General features: G+C 35.5%; 1 protein-coding gene and 1 long non-coding RNA gene across 3 annotated transcripts in view; one reads left to right on the top strand and one right to left on the bottom strand.

Annotated features, from left to right (window-relative positions):
• LOC138920053 (uncharacterized) overlaps positions 1-9292 on the bottom strand; it is a 52876-nt gene extending 43584 nt beyond the window's left edge. Inside the window, exon 1 of one of the 2 annotated variants that reach the window (XR_011430693.1) lies at positions 9126-9292. This is a non-coding gene — a long non-coding RNA (uncharacterized lncRNA). The remainder of the gene's footprint in view (positions 1-9125) is intronic. The other variant, XR_011430692.1, reaches the window with a different exon arrangement.
• GALNTL6 (polypeptide N-acetylgalactosaminyltransferase like 6) overlaps positions 1-16680 on the top strand; it is a 1097978-nt gene that overhangs the window by 538265 nt on the left and 543033 nt on the right. The gene's annotated exons all lie outside the window — the stretch shown is intronic.

Genomic DNA, 16680 nt, shown 5'->3' with positions numbered 1-16680 from the left:
TCATATGACCTTCTAAAACTGAAGCAATAATAAATATAGAATCTGAATAGACCAATCACCAGTAAGGAGATTGAAACAATAATCAAAAACCTCCCAAAAAAAATAGAAGTCCTGGACCAGCTACTACGGAAAACAGTATGGAAGTTCCTCAAAAAATTAAAATAGAACTATCATATGATCCAGCAATTCCACTTTGGGTATTTATTCAAAGAAAACAAAAACATTAATTCAAAAAGATATATGTGCCTCTATGTTCAGTGCAGCATTATTCACAATAGCCAAGTCTTGGAAACAATCTAAGTGCCCATTAACAGATGAATGGATAAAGAAGATGTGGTGTGTATATATATACAATGAAATACTACTCAGCCATAAAAAGATGAAATCTTCCCATTTGCAGCAACATGGATGAACCTTGAGGGTATTATGCTAAGCAAAACAAGTCAGACAGAGATTTCACTCATATGTGGAAGATAAAACAGTAACAACAACAAACAAACATGTAGATACAGAGAATAGATTGGTGGTTACCAGAGGGGAAGGCAGGTGCAGGGAGGGCAAAAGGGGTAAAGGGGCACATGTGTATGGTGATGGATACAACCAGACTTTTGGTGGCGAACATACTGCAGTCTATAGAGAAGTCAAAATATAATGATGTACACTTGAAACGTACACTGTTATAAACCAATGTTACCTCAATAAAAAAAAGTCCCAGAATGAATTTTAATGGCGTAGTTTCACAATTATTGTTGAAGCCATGTTCAGACATTTCTATATCTTTACATTTATACTGACACCACTGTTCATTTTACTTAGTATTAAAACATCATGTCAATATTTAGAATTAAAGGGAAGGATGCCACCTTAACAGACACTCTTGAGAAAAGGTAATATGCTATGCTTATTATGCATACTTTGAGAGAAAAAGGTATTTTGTTATCTACCAAAAACTCCAGGTCCTTTTGAAGAAGATAGTGAATGTTTTCATCAAGAAAGTGAAAAGCAGAACCTATTTACCCTGAAATATCTATTTGTTGTCTTGTTACGATTTGACAAAGGCTTATTAAAGAAGTTGAGAATGTCCTTCAGCCAAATGCTTCACAGTAAATTACTTAAACATACATCGTTGATGACAGGATGATGATTTCGTTACCATGAGTGTTGAAATCAAAATTATTAACATAATTACTTTTTGAAGCATCAAAATACAAAGCCTCTTCTATGTTTTTACAGTTTAGTAATAACGATTTTCCTGAATAGATTTTAGGTGGACAGATATTTTTGTGAAAATCAATAGCTAAGTGTTAAAATTAGTACATATGAATTTATACAAAAATGCAAAGAGTAAAAAAGTATTAGGGAGCTGACAACTATTCATTTAAGTAGCCTATAAGTTCTCCTTTAAGTTGGCAGAGGTTAAAATATGAAATAAAATATTATGGAATTTATTGTCATTATTACAGACCCTCTAACAAAATAGCAAAATAGCATCTACTCAGACATGCGTACTCACATCCACAAATAGCCCACGGAAGGGCAAGCAGAGGCTAACAGCAGCCTAATCTCTTTGAGGATTATTTGCTCCATTGATCCTGAAAAATGTGTATGTCATTTTATCTTTTTCAAAACGCATTTGCCTCATTTTACCCTCACAACATATTTTCCGTAATGCAGACATGTTTTAGTTTGAAAAATTGAGGTGAAGATACAGGGATCACACTGAAGACTCTGAATTCAGTACAACTTCCCCCCAAAGTACAGTATCATCAGTAAATGAAAACTAAAGTGCATTTGTTACAGAATTGGAGCAAATTCAAAGGAGGGGATAAGAAGAAGATGAAGAAGCAGGAGGAGAAGACAGAAGGAAAAGAAAACAAATTCTCTATTAGATTTGTAAAGTTTGGAAATAGTATAATTACAGGAAGTTAGAAATTTAGGAGCAATGTAAAGTCTACTTGACAAAAACACTATGTTTTTTAAGTGTATGGTTAAATAATTGATTGCCCATAAATACTGCAAATGTGTTAGATGGCCATCACACATTTGCTTACATCTTAAACCTATGCCATTCACTTCACGGCTTAAAATATTTTTTAAAAAAACAAACAAGGTATCAGTGAGAAAAACTGATAGACATAAAATTTTATTTTATAGATTTTCTTATAACTTAATATGAACATAATCTGCTTGAGAAAAAAGTGGGTCTGTGAAATGAGAAGAAGAAAAATTTTAAAGGAAGCTGATTATAAAATTATCCTTTTATGAAGCCAGTTCTTAGAACTTGGCACTGAGAAAGGAATTTGTCTGATGAATCTGACACAAAAAACGATGCTAGGTGTTGAAGACAAAGATGATACAGCATGAGGGGGAGTGGGGAGGGAAGGACAGAGAGAGGAAAAAAAAGAGAGAAGGAGAGAGAGAGAGATTCTTTGATTAATGTGAAATGACAGATACAGAAACTGACAACAAAAAGTGACCTGGTGAAGAATAAAAATCCCAAAAATCAAGTTATGAAAGTTTTATTTCTAAGTTTCAGAGAAAAAAGAAAATAATTTCAACTGTAAACTGAATTCCCTATAATGATGAGAAATGAAGATTCAAGCAAGTAAATTAGTCAGTTCACACTTTCCATATGTTATAATATACCAATGTCAACATACACCAGTATCTTTAAGCTTTGGTAATATTGAAATTAGTATCTTAAAAATAAATTAGGGGGAATTATTTTTTGAGATGAAGTGGGGCAATATTAAAACTAGATCTTTGTTGTTAAAATTCACCTCATTAATGTTAAACTACCCTAATGCAATCTAACACTCCTACCACAAAACAGATTTAATTAAATAGCTTTATGAAGAAGTAGGGATAATCATCCTGGTACCATGAGAAAAAAATATATATACATATTTTATATATATAACTATTTACAAAATAAATTATCGCATTTTACTTATCTTCTTTTTTGCTTATGATTTGAAGTTTAGATTCCAAAGTTGGTAAAATAAGATTAAATCCTTCCATTAAATCAGTAAGTTTAATCATGCTGTGCATATTCCTGTATTCACTAAATGCTGCTAGATCCACCTTGAATATATTTATATAGTTTAATTATAAGAATGACTGATTAATTCAGCCATTATTTATGATGCATTCCAATCTGAAATGTCACTAATGTTAATTGCAATGTAATGAAAGGTTTTCTGGAATTTTTAATTGAAGATGCTGACTATTTAATTTAATCAAAATAATTAATTTCTTTATGCAGTTATTTTCTTTTTTGTAATATTGTATTCAATCATTATTGTATCACAAAATGGCTATTTAAATCTCCTAATTAGGAAAATTATATCGGCATATAAATATATATGTGTGTGTGTGGAGATATATATATATATGTATCAACACACATACATATACATATAAGTATTATGTATGATATTGATGCTAATGGAATTATGATTACTCTAAAATTCAGAGGAATTGATGAATAACATTCTTTAACTCATATTTAGAATTTGAATGCTGTGTTTCTAAAATGATTCTCCAACTAAACAGATTTTATTATTAATTTCTGGAAGAATTTTATGACATTCATGCATGTGCTTCCTTTCTTGTAAGGATTACACTACACTATTCACAGCTACCACATGACTCGCAGCCTGGGTTATGGGGCAGCAGGATGCCATTGGTGCCTATTAAGAGAAAATGCGCAGGAGGTAGGGCTGCCCTTACACACGCAAAAGTGTAGTTTTTTTCACGAAGTTGCGATTACCAGTGGGGCATGGCATGACTGAACCAGGCACTCACATCTCTCTCTCCCATATCTGTAAAGGAATACTTGCGTCAATAGAAATTAAGTACAGATGAGTTTAAACCAGTGTTGAAGCTGAAAAGTCTATGAAAGATCATCCCTTTCATCATCTTAACTTTATAAATGAGGAAACTGAGGGTCAGTGGGGAGTTCTCTGAGTGTGCTTCCATACTACAAGAAAGCTGGACTAGGAGTTAGGAGATCTGGCTGCTCTCCCAGTGATATATAAAATTTAGAAATTTTTAAAATTATTCTGGAATTCAGTTTTCTTATCTGTTAAATGTGAGCAGAAAAAAATAATGACTATGGATTTTTCAAGGTCTAAAGTAGCATCATGCTACCCCTCGGATCACACCAAGCAAGGAAACTTCATCCCAGAACTATTCTGTGCATTTAAACAGTTAAAGATGCAAACAATCAAATTAGGTCCCAGGGATTCACTGCAAATGGGCATGACAGAACTTCTAGGAGTGATGAAAATGTTCTAAAACTCAATTGTAGTAACAATTGCATAATTGCCTTAATATTCTAAAAGTCGTCAAACTATGTACTTGCAGTGAAAGAATGGGTGAATTTTATGGTATGCAAATTATACCTCAAAAGCTTTTTTAAAAAAAAAAAAATCACATCACAAAAATACCCTAACAAGTAAATTTAACTTAAAAAATAATCTGTACATTCTTATTGAAAAAAATTTTTCTTTAAATATTAGAGAAACTCTTATGAACAGATTCTCTCTCAAAAGGAAGAAAATATTGTGCTGGATATCCTTTCAAGACTATTTATCTCACCTTTATCTTCTGTTAATATGCTGCTCAAATTAATAAAGCCAGGTAATTTCATTTTAGGTCATTTAGCCAAGGAAATGAAAGATCTGTACACCAAAAACTACAAGATTTTGATGAAAGAAACTGAAAAAGAAACAAACAGAAAGATAGCTCATGTTCATTGGATCAGAAGAATTAATATTGTTAAAACGTCCATTCTACCCAAAGTGATCTACAGATTCAAGGCAATCTGTATCACAATTTCAAGGACATTTTTCACAGAAATTTTTTTTAAAATCCTAAAATTAACATGGAGCTAGAAAAGACCCTGAATAGCCAAGCAATCCTGAGAAAGAAGAACAGAGCTGGAGGCATCACACTTCCAGATTTCAAACCTTACTCCAAAGCTGTAGTAATCAAAACAGTATGTTACTATCATCAAAATACACACATAGAGCAATGGAACAGAATTGAGAGCCCAAGAATAAACCCTCACATATATGGTTAACTAACTCTTGACAAGGGAGCCAAAAATACTAGAGAAAAGATAGTCTCTTCAATACACGGTGTTGGGAAGACTGGATAACCAAATGCAGAAGAATTAAATTGTACCCCCATCTTATACTACTCACAAAAATTAACCGAAAATGGATTAAAGACCTAAATGTAAGACTTGAAACCATCAAAACCCTAGAAGAAAACATAGGAAAAAACCTCCTTGACATTGGCCTTGGAAACAATTTTTTGGATATGACACCAAAAGTACAGGCAACAAAAGCAAAAATTATTAAGTAGGATTACATAAAACTAAAAAGGTTCTGCACAGCAAAATAAACAAAAAAAATTAGAAAGCAACCTAAAGAATAGGAGAAAATATTTGCAAACCATATATCTGATAAGGTGTTAATATCAAAATACGTAAAGGACTCACACAACTCAATAACAAACAACAACCTGATTTAAAAATGGTCAGAGGAAGTGAATAGACGCTTTTCCAAAGAAGACCTACAAACTGTCAATGGGCACAAGAAAAGGTACTCAGCATCCTTAATTATCAGAGAAAGGCACATCAAAATCACCATGAGATATCACCTGACACCTGTTAGAATGGCTATCACCAAAAAGAGATAAGATTAAAAGTGTTGGCGAGGACGTGAGAAAAGGGAACCCTGGTGCCCTGTTGGTGGGAAAGTAAAATTTGTGCAGTCACTATAGAAAATAGTATAAATGTTCGTCAAAAAGTTAAAAACAGAACTACCATCAGATCCAGCAATCCCACTTCTAGATATATAGTCAAAGGAAGTGAAAACAGGATCCCAAAGAGATATATGCACCTTCCTGTTCCTTGCAACATTATTCACAATAGCCAAGATATGGAAACAGCACAGGTGGCCATCAATGGATGAATGGACAAAGATATGTATATATATATAGTATATATACATATATACTATAGAATATTATTCACCCAAGAGAAAGAAGAAAATCTTGCCATTTGCAACAACATGAATAAAACTTGAAGGCATTATTCTAAGTAAAATACGTCAGGCAGAGAAAGACAAATACTGATTGATATCACTTATATGTGGAATCTGAAAAAAATGTCAGACTCATAGAAACAAAGAGGAGAATGGTGGTTTACCAGGAGCTGGGGGTTGGGAGAAATGGGGAATTTTGGTCAAAGGGTACAAACTTCCAGTTATAGGATATGTAAGTTCTGGAGATCTAATGTATAGCATGGTGATTACAGTTAATAATACTGTATTATACACTTGAAAGTTGCTAAGAGAGTGGATCTTATACTACTCACCACAAAAAAGAAATATGTGTTGTGATGGAGGTGTTAGCTAATGCTACAATAACAACGATTTCCCAATATATAAGTGTATCCAGTCAACACATTGTACGCCTTAAACTTACACAATCTTATATGTCAATTGTACCTCGATAAAGCCGGGGGAAAAAAGAAAATGGAACGACAATAGGATTTGCTGTTCTTTATGTCTGTGTGATTAAGAAAAAGTAACTACAGGTGCTGGCCCCGTGGCCAAGTAGCTAAGTTTGCATGCTCCGCTTCAGCGGCCCAGTGTTTCGCTGGTTCGGATCCTGGGCGCAGACATGGCACCGCTCACTAGGCCATGTTGACGCAGCGTCCCACATACCACAACTAGAAAGACCCACAACTAAAATATACAACTATGTAGTTGGGGGATTTGGGGAGAAAAAGCAGAAAAAAAAAAAGAAGACTGGCAGCAGTGATTAGCTCAGGTGCCAATCTTTAAAAAAAAAAAAAACACAGATCGCTGGAAAACTTAAAGAAAAAAAAAAGTAACTACAAAAAGAATATTTACATTGGGAATGACATTGTAATTTCTGTGTAGAAATACGAGATACTTTCTTTGAATGTTTCAGTTATGATGTTTGTGTTTAAAGAAAAAAGAATAAAAATTATTTCAGAGTCATGTGGTAGCAATACAACCTCTAGGACTATCTTCAAGAATGTCTTCTTTAGACATCTTCAGTGTTTTATTCCTATTTCAGGTTTCCCTGTTCCACCTTCATCATTCATCTGATTGTTGCGCATGTTTTAAAGGAAAATAAGCCCCTTTGAAGGGTAAACGGCCAAAAAGACTGAAATGGCATCCATTGCCCAGTGTTTTTCACCGTCACTTCCCTCTGCTTCCATCATGTACAAATACCATGCTCTCACTCTTGATTCCTAGGGAGATTGTCATATACCAGGCAGGACTTCCTTGAAGTGGGCGTGGCTTATAGTGGTCTTAGAGAACCAGGGATAGTTATGCGTGCTCATCTTTGCCATTCCTTGAAGAACAGAAGCAATAAAATTGAGTCTCAGGGCATTAGCCAATGTGATGTAAAAATGTCAATTACGATGGCTCACCTGGCCTGTAATCAAGACTAAGTTCTGTCTCCTTATCTCCTCTCTATTCCTGCAAATCCAGGTGCCCACAGGCTCCTCAGCCCAACGCTGTTTTTGTTTTTGTTTTCCAGAAACTGGCACACCTTTCTACTGGCTTATTTACTCCTAAAACCCAAGCAGAGGACTGGGAGACCAAACACTGTTGGCTCTATTACTTTACCTTTCCCAGGAGTAAGATGATTTGTACTGTGCAAAGCAAGGTTAACTTTGATCCAAATACATTTTTAGAAAACTTGCCCCAGTTTCAGTACACAGCTTGGTGTCAGTTTTGGTTTTTCTCCCCCTTGCCACACCCTTCCAGCCTCATCAAATTTAGACAATCACACATATTTCATACTTAAACAGATAAATTCTGTAATCTTCATTTTAGTTTTTCATCCTGTGCACTTAAAACACAGAATTTTCTAGCATTAGTCTATTATATCTCTACACTATAAATATAGTTGTTTGTAATATGATACACAAAGTATTATTTCAGCAAATTTTCTTATATTCTCCCATATCCTTTATCATTTTGTGATTAAAATACAATAATACTAAGGAAATGTGTTAATTATAGGGTGATAGGTTCTAGTTTGTCTAGAGAGTTCTGTTTTAACTTATTGTCCGGCGTAATTAGGGAACACTTTTTATTTCCAATCATGTCCAAATCTGGTCAAAAAGTGATATGGACACTTAGTTATCTGTCTTCAGCTGTCGTCTCTACGAGTGAAGTGTAGTGGTACATCACCCTTCTCCCTTCGAACTGAGTGTATTTGTACTAGAGTTATACTTCTATTATATGCTAGACTGCTCAAAATTTAGATTTGAATTATTAAATAAATTAAATTTGTGTGTACTCTTGAAAGTCTGAGAGATAGATTCAAGAAATCTAGAGATTTCCTGAACATAGAGATATCTTTTTGTTGGGAATATATTTTGTTCTTTCTTTTACTTTGCCTAGTTCAATAACATGGAGAACAATCTGCCTTCCTGTTTCAGCAAACACCTAAAGAAACCCAAAGAAAGAAAGAAACAACACACATTCTTAACACCAAGTGATGGTAGTTGCAATCACACCGAAAAAAAAGGGGGGGAGGGTTATTGGTAACAAGATCTTTCTGAAATAACAGAGCCAAACTTATAAGTGATAAGTTGTACCAATGGTTTAGTACATTGAATCCCACTGTTCTCCAGTGTACAATTTCTGTTCTCATTTCCATGCCATCTTATCTCCTGGTCTTTATTTTTGACTTTTATGTTTTCTATTCCAAATTATTTGTTGTTCTATTTACCTTTTAAGTATTAAGTATTCATTATAACAGAGCTCTATATGCAAAGTTCATCTTAAGAAATATCCGTTATAAATATAATTAATATTTAATTTATACATTTGCTCCTTCGTAAAAAGAGAGGAACATTTAATTAATTACTAGGTCCTTATATTAGGCAATTCTTCTTGTTCTCTGATATTTGCTAAAATTGCCTCAATTATTGTAGTGGATTCCTGATTGATCTCTAACTCTACTTTATAAACCCTTGGATTCCACTGTGAGATCTATGCACTAATTTCAACTTCTCTCCCTGTTCAAAACTCTTTGGTGGCTCTCTGTCGCCCACAGAGTACCTCGATTACTGGCTTGGGTGTCTGCTGGTATCATTCATCAATTAAGAAAAAACAAGTAACAAATAAATTTCCTGAAGAGCAGATGGAGAAAGAGAGAGCATGAGCTTAGTTAAGATATGCTGTCTTGAAGACGTTGTCAAAAATCCAGATAGAATTTTCCAGCACTTGCAGTTCTAGAATAGGATCTGTGAGGTATTCATGAGTGAGAGTTATAATAGAGAGAAAATGGGGACCAGCAACAAATAGTGGATAATTAATGCTATGGGACTGAATGAGCTCATTAAAGCTCTATTACCTTCTATCATAATGCTAATGAGTCTGTCTCACTGCTAAAATATAATCTCTTTGAGGAAAAGAATTTTCCCAGAACCTAGCATAGATCCAAAAACATGTATCATTCATAATTATTATTTTTGTTGTGATGTATTATATTATTTTGTATGTGATATAACTAGTGGATTTATTTTAACTTAGGAAAACTTCACATATAGCTAGCAAATATCTTATTCCATTTTTTTAAAGGAACTAGAAATAAGAGTAGTGTGAGCTTTGGAAGACTGAAGAACTGTCTGTAAAAGTAAATAATAGTCGAACCAAAGTTTTTATCTAAACTTGACATTTGGCTTGAGGATTATCCTTCCACCCTTTCACATGTGAAATTGAAGGTCTCCTTTTAGTCTGTGTAAGAAAGCCTTGAGTTCAACACCTTAGCACCAGACTGTTTAACTGCTTCGATGGGGCTGTGATCCTGCCAGTGTTCCTCTATATCTATTTTATTAATTTGCCATGTGCGTAGTTATCCAGAGAGGTAAGTGACAATTTCTTTCTGTGATGTCTCTGCAGTTACTGGTAGGTCTAAGATCACATGGATAATCTAAATTTTACCCATTCTCTTCAAGGTGAACACTATGAATTAGAAGGCTATAGTGTCTTCTAACACCATATAAAATACGAACGCATACTAAACAAAAGGAATGTTGTGATCACCAGATGCTTTGACCCAGTCAAAAGCCTTTAAACTTCAAATCTTAAGCTCATAGAATATGAGATAAAATAGATTTTAAGAGCCATCTAGTTGAAGCGCAAATCAGGTGTTTGAATTCCTCCTGTAAACAGTTGCACATCTTTGCTCTGTGGTGCCCCAGGAGTCATTTGGGGTGAGAAAGCAGACAAGTCTCTAGATGCCACTTCAGCCACACCAACTCCCCATTTTTCACAAATCGAACTTCTATATAAGTTTTCTGAAGATTAATTGGAGAAAATCGTTGCAAATCAATGCTCAAGTGGAACACCACTTTATCCATGGACAGTTAATATTTTTATGACATTCTTCCTTATAATGAGGTGGAATCTTTTCCTTCTGGCTTCCTACCCACTGATTTTACTTCTATTCCAGAGGCCATGAGGAACAACAGATTTACTCCCTCCTCCTCATGACAGGTTTTGTTGTTGTTGTTGAAGTATTTGAACAGTTGTTGTCATGTTCCCCCTAATAATCAGTTTTCAGCTTATTCTCCCCAGGCTCCTCCTTTTTTCTTTCAACTCGTACTTATTTGTCTTGTATGGGACTGACGGGAAAGGCATGCGTTTTATTTGGTCTATGCGCAATATAGTTGTCCAATTGTGCTACTGTCCAGTTTTTTCAGTTTTTTGTATGCTTAAATTTTTTTCCGTACTTCATCTATTTACAATAAACTGCACCAATCTCATTTGTACAACCCCATAACCTTTTACATGTCTATGCACTATGGGAACACCACCCAAAACAAGATATAGAGAAATTTCATCAACCCACATATTGTGATTGTGACTTTCCAGCCAACATGTACTCTCTTCCCCATGGGCAACATTATTTTAACTTCTATTATCTATGCTGACATGTCATAACAATGACAACACACAGTTTGTCCTCATTCGTGTCTGGTCTCTTTAGCTAAATATAATGTTTTCTAAGTTTGATCAAGGTCATTAAAGCATGGTACTCACAACTGAACAAAAAGTGCAAGTTGAATTCTGAAACATGTACGACAATGGGTTGGCACTTCCCTTGCAGTGGGCAGGAGTCATCATTCAAATCTTTGGAGTTGTGTGATGTGAATATATGAAAGTATGTAATTGTGAGGATTGTTATAAGATAATAAGAAATGATAGGGACCAAACTAGAGAAGGACTTTCCTTTCACCCCAAAAGATATCCAAAGGCAATTCAAAAGGTGAAGAAAAAGGAAAAATAATGACTGTGCTGTGCTTCCCAAACAAAATCTGTCTTCTTGCCCCATTAGCCAAAGATGTTGCCTAACTCCTTCTGTTCCAGAGAATCAAGATCTCTTCTCATTTTTAGTAGTCATATCATAATTTTCCTACTATTGAAACAAAGTCTTAAAAGGGTCCAATCTCTGGATAGTATGTAATAGTCATACTAAATCACAGAGACCCTTATCTGAATTTATCCAGGATTTCTCATTTCCAGGTTTTAGGATTCTGTGATATCTTGTAGTACCTCCTTCTTCCGCTGCCTATTGATGTTGGTCTAAATCCCAAGATTTTCATTAAACGCCATCATTTGTTTTCCATCTGATGGACTCAGGCACCATTAGGTATGATAAGCATGCAAATGACAGAAAAGATGACATAGGATACCTTGCTTCCCTCCCTTTCTCCCCCCACCAATCTTTGTTAGAAGAATGACCTGAGCCACTACCCTCAAGACATATAATTCTCCTTCCATACTCCATAAAAGCCCTCAGCACCAAACGTTGCATCACCAAAGGATTTTCCCATCATCCCGACTTTTTGTGATCTTCTTTGGCCCTGGAATCATTTGTTTCTTTCCTGAAAGATTTTGGCTTATGATTTACTAACAATGCCTTTGATAATATGTCTGCCGGATTTTCTGGTAATTTCAATGTCTCCAAGAATGGTCTTTTTTAACTTTCTTTAAAGTTCTGGTCTCTAAGTTCCCTAACCTCTGTCCTCTGTGACCTTTACTTTCCCTCGGCCACTCATTCTTATAGCCATACTCTTAGTATACACCTTGTCATTATATATACATATAACCACACTTTCAACCATCCAACTCCTACTTTCCAGCTCACTTCCTATAGTCCACTGATTCCAATAACACTTCTAACTAAGGCTAAGCCTTGACCTCTCAAGGATGTTATATATGCAAATCTGTTCTCTCTCTCCTTATTATAAATCCCTCCCTACTGGATTGACCCTGTCACTACAATAACATACTTTTGTAATCTCCAATTTTAAAAACCCTCTCTTGATCACACTCCCTCTTGTAGTTTCCATCAATTTTTCTCTCCAAGTCACAGTAAAATTTCTCAAATCTTCTCTTCCCATTTTTCTGAAACACTCTAACCAGGTTTTTGTTTGTTTGTTTTTTTGCTGAGGAAGATTTGGTCTGAGCTAACATCTGTTGCCAATCTTCCTCCTTCTGTTTGAGGAAGATTCCCCCTGAGCTAACATCTATGCCAATCTTCCTCTATTTTGTATGTGGGATGCTGCCACAGCATGGCTCGTGAGTTGTGTAGGTCTGTGCCTAGGAGCTGAACCTGTGAATCCCTGGCTGCTGAAGCAGAGCACCAATCTTAACCACTAGGCCACGGTCATTGCTAATCAGGTCGTTGCTCTTAAAGACTGTTCTTGTCAAAGTCAACAATGACCCACATTTTAAAATTCTCTTCCTTGTCTTATTTGACCTATCAGCAACATTTGGCACAGATTAGTCCATCATCCTGGGAACACACTTTTCAGTTGACTTCAGACACACTGTACTTGCAATCCTAGTAATTAACTGGTTTTTACTTGCCACTCTCCTTTGCTGGTTCTTCCTCTTCTTTCTGACATTTTGCTATCAGTGTTCTTCAAGGCTTAGTTGTTGATTGTCATCTATTTTTATTTACACTTACTCCCTTATTGATCCCAACCAGCTCATGGCTTCAAATACTATGTATACTCTACGATCCCCAAATTTTCATATTCATCTCTGACCAGTCTCTTAGATTTCAGAAACATATTTCTGTAATTCTAATTGCCTACATCTCTACTTGGATTTCTAATGATCATCTTGAGTTTAATATATTCAAATCCCAGAATCCTCTTCTTTCCTTTTCGAAACCAAACTAAACCAATCCAAATAAAACAAATGCACAAATCAGGAAACAAAAGCTCCTTCTTCCACAGACTTGTCTATCTCAGTAAGTCAACTCTATATGTCCACTGGTTGCCTGCTGAGTTCAAAAAATTGAATTTCATCTGTAAATTCTCTCCCATTTTTTAAATAGATGTTATATTTTAGTGCACATTTAGGTTCACCCAAAAATTGAGAGGAAAATACAGAGCACTCCCCTGATGCTTCCTGCCCCCACACACCCATACCTTCCCCCACTATCAACATCCCACACCAGAGTGTTACATTTGTTCAATTGATGAACCTACATCAATACGTCTTTCTCATCCAAAGTCCATAGTTTACATTACGGTTCACTCTTGGTGTTGTATATTCTATGAGTTTTGTAAACGTATAATGACATGTATCTACCCTTATAGTATCATACAGAATTGTTTCACTACCTTAAATCTCCTCTGTACTCTGCCAGTTCATCCCTCCTTCTCCCTAACCCCTGGCAACCACTGATCATTTTATTGTCTCCATAGTTTTACGTTTTCCATAATGTCATATAGTTGGAATCATACAGTATGTAGCCTTTTCAGATTGGCTTCTTTCACTTAGTAATATGCATTTAAGTTTTTTCCATGTCTTTTCATAACTTGATAGCTTATATGTACCATAGTTTATTTACCCATTCACCTACTGAAGAGTATCTTGATGGTTTCCAAGTTTTGGCAATTGCAAATAAGGTTGGTAAAATATCCATGTGCAGATTTTTCTATGTACATAAATTTTTAACTGCTTTGGGTAAATATCAAGGAGCACAACTGCTCGATCATAGGATAAACTTATTTTTTGTTTTGTGAGGAGTTGCCAAATTGTCTTCCAAAGTGGCTGTCTCATTTTGCATCCTCACCAGCAATGAAGGAGAGTTCCTGTTGCTCCACACCCTTGCCAGCATTTGGTGTTGTAGGTGTTTTCAATTTGGGCCATTCTAATAGTAGGTGTTTGGCTGTATCTTATTGTTGTTTTAATTCGCAATTCCCCAGTGGCATATGACATCAATCATCTTTTCATACACTTATTTGCCCGTCTGTATATCTTTTTTAGTGAGGTATCTCTCTTACTTTTAAATCATATCTGATTTGTCAGGAGTTCTGTCAGCTTCACTTTCACAATATGTCTGAGATTGGACCGCTACTCTTCGCTTCCACCACAATCTCCCTGGATTAAGTCATGGGCCTCTTTCATATGGATTATTGTAACAAGAGCTTACTAACTGACCTTGTTGCTTTGTCCTTGACACTGTATGGCCAAAGTGATCATTTTTAAATAAAAAGTAGAGTAAGTCATTTCTCAATACCCTAATATGTTTTCTCATCTTCGCAAAGCCATTAAAATGATTTACAAGATTATCTTCTCCTGATGTCTCTCTGACACTATCTCCTAACAGTCTCCCAGCATTCACTCAGCACTAGCTACTCCAGCCTCCTTGATATTCCCTTAATATGCCAAATAAATTCTCAGGGAATTTGCACTTGCTATTTCCTCTGTCTTGAGCCCTCTTCTATTATCCTTATGGCTTTCTCCCTCATCTCTTTCTGGGCTTTTATTAAATATTACCATCTCAGTTAGGCTTGTCTTATCACCTATTTAAAAATGTAACACTCCCCTCTTAGCACTCAATATGCCCTCTCCTAACTTTGTTTTTCTCCATCATACTATGACTATCAAATATACAATGTATCAGACATACTGATCTTTTTGTTGTCTATCAGATCCGTTAGACACTAGGCTCAAGAAGATATGGAGTTTGCAGAGGTTTTTTATGCTATGTCTTTAGCACCTAGAAAAATCTGTGTTTAGACCCACCAGCAATGCAAGAGATAGCCGTACTTCCCACAAGCTCTTCAGTAAGCATGTTCTCAAAATGAAATCTTTACCAAGACAGATTTTTTTCAAAGCACCAAGATGTTTTAGTTTATATTCCCTGTAAGATGAGTTTTTATGAGCGTAATTTTATGGTGGGAATCAGTTATATTTATTTTATGTGAACCATCAGGTATCCACATCCTTTAAAAATATTATGTTATTGATCTCTTTCTTATTGATTTATATGGTCTTTTGTATTACAATTAGGCTTTTGCATGCTATGAATTAAATATATACGTTTCATCATTTTTATCATGTGTATTATATTAATGCATGGGTTTTTATCTTTTTTGTTAAATTTATCAATATATTTAATAGTTTTGGGGTTTTGAGTCATATTTAGAAATGACTTTCCATTCTAAAATCTAAAAATTCTTACAAGTTTTCTCACATTTTATGGTTTATTTATTAACAATTAAATATCTGTTCCATCCTAATTTATTTTTATGTAGGGTGTGATGAGGGAACCCAAACTTATTTTTGTTTCAGATGGCTACTCAGCTAGGTCAATATCATTTATTCATCTTTTCTTCACTTATTAGAAATACTACCTTTACCATAATCCCTATGTACACTGGTTAATTTCTGAACTCTAATATCATTCAGGAATCAATGGCACATTTTTTTAATTATATAGACTTACAGTGTGTTTTAATATCCTGGACAGCTAGTACCCACTCATCATTTGTGTCCAAAAATGTCAAGGGTATTTTAACCAGTACGTATTTCTGAATGAGTTTAGGATCAGCTTGTCATATTTTAATAACCCAAAATAGAAGGACTTAATGTTATTTCAGTTAAAATAGTAGATGAAGAATTGCTTGGAAGCCAGCCCCATGGGCTAAGTGGTTAAGTTCACATGGTCCACTTTGATGGCCCGGGGTTCGCCGTTTTGGATCCTGGACGCAGAGCTAGTACCGTTCATCAAGCCGTGCTGGGACGGCATCTCACATAGAAGAACAAGAGGAACCTACCAGTAGGATATACAGCTATGTACTGGAGGGCTTCGGGGAGGGGAAAAAAAGAGGAAGATTGGCAACAGATGTTAGTTCAGGGCCAATCTTCCTCACCAAAAACAAAACCATACCTTGAAAAAAAAAGAATTCCTTGCCTTTCCTCCCTTATGGACAATTTTGTGTATGTTCAATATTCTAAATAAGGGGTCAGCCCGGTGGCGCAGCGCTTAAGTTCGCACGTTCGTCTTCTCAGCGGCCCGGGGTTCCCCGGTTTGGATCCTGGGTGCGGACATGGCACCGCTTAGCATGCCATGCTGTAGTAGGCGTCCCACGTATAAAGTAGAGGAAGATGGGCACGGATGTTAGCTCAGGGCCAGGCTTCCTCAGCAAAAAAAAAAGGAGGACTGGCAGTAGTTAGCTCAGAGCTAATCTTCCTCAAAAAAAAAAAATTCTAAATAAAACCTCCTAAAGCATAAAAATACAGAAAGTGCTTACTCTGAGTCACTTAACCTGTTTTCTAATGCAGATCGACCATTTCCTTGCTA

This window comes from Equus caballus, chromosome 2 (assembly GCF_041296265.1).
Source record: "Equus caballus isolate H_3958 breed thoroughbred chromosome 2, TB-T2T, whole genome shotgun sequence".
NCBI lineage: Eukaryota > Metazoa > Chordata > Mammalia > Perissodactyla > Equidae > Equus > Equus caballus.
The sequence above is the reverse complement of the archived record's forward strand: the minus strand, read 5'-3'. Positions and strand labels throughout refer to the sequence as shown.